The 859-nt window shown below is 42.4% G+C and overlaps 1 pseudogene; it reads right to left on the reverse strand.

Annotated features, from left to right (window-relative positions):
* Nucleotides 1–366: 366 nt before the first annotated feature.
* On the reverse strand, nucleotides 367–481 carry LOC145398828 (5S ribosomal RNA; annotated as a pseudogene).
* Nucleotides 482–859: the final 378 nt, after the last annotated feature.

Consider the following 859-nt stretch of genomic DNA (forward strand, 5'->3'; position numbering starts at 1 on the left):
TTTCCATTGTTTCTCACATGCTTTATCCACTGTTTTCATCATCGCCCATATCGAATTATCAACAGATCCTCCTCCACTGCGTAAGACCACCCAGTTCATCACTCATCCGATCAACTTATGTTGGTCTAACTCTTTTCCGTGTCAGAATTATGTTCCGGTATCTTTAGATTATTAGACACAAATCTGTATTTAGCTTTATCTTGTTTGACGTCTTTGGAAGGGTCTTTTTTCGGCATAAAAATAACATTCATCATTCATTCATTGCCAGACGCCATGTATCCCAACTGGGGTGGCCAAGGGCTTAGAGCTAATTGTTTTACAGGGAGGGGCACTAATCCTCCACCAACCCCACCTGACACGTAGGGATGCCAACAGCATCTGGTGTTCCCAGGCGGTCACCCATCCAAGTACTAACCAGACCCAACGTTGCTTAACTTCGCTGATTGGGAAGCGATGTACTCAACGTGGTATGGTTACACCAAAAGTTCATTACCACATATCGACACATATAACACTCAGCAATGCACTACACCAAGCCACACTACAGGGCATTATATAACAAAACGCCACAAAAAGTATTTTACACCACGCTATGATTTTTATGTGTGTTTAGTTGTAAAGAATAGCACGCAAGTCATTATAACAATACACACCACACCACACCACACTATGCAACACTATAGCACGCATTACAATACATTTCGAGACAAAAAAACATTGCGTACTGCAGCACACACACACACACACACACACACACACACACACACACACACACACACACACACACACACACACACACACACACACACACACAAGACAACAGTACAACAGTGCAGTTCACTAAAATATTTTATACCAC

Source organism: Coenobita brevimanus, chromosome 46 (genome assembly GCF_032717465.1).
Source record: "Coenobita brevimanus isolate Jiangsu-jjx chromosome 46, ASM3271746v2, whole genome shotgun sequence".
In the NCBI taxonomy this organism is placed as follows: Eukaryota; Metazoa; Arthropoda; class Malacostraca; order Decapoda; family Coenobitidae; genus Coenobita; species Coenobita brevimanus.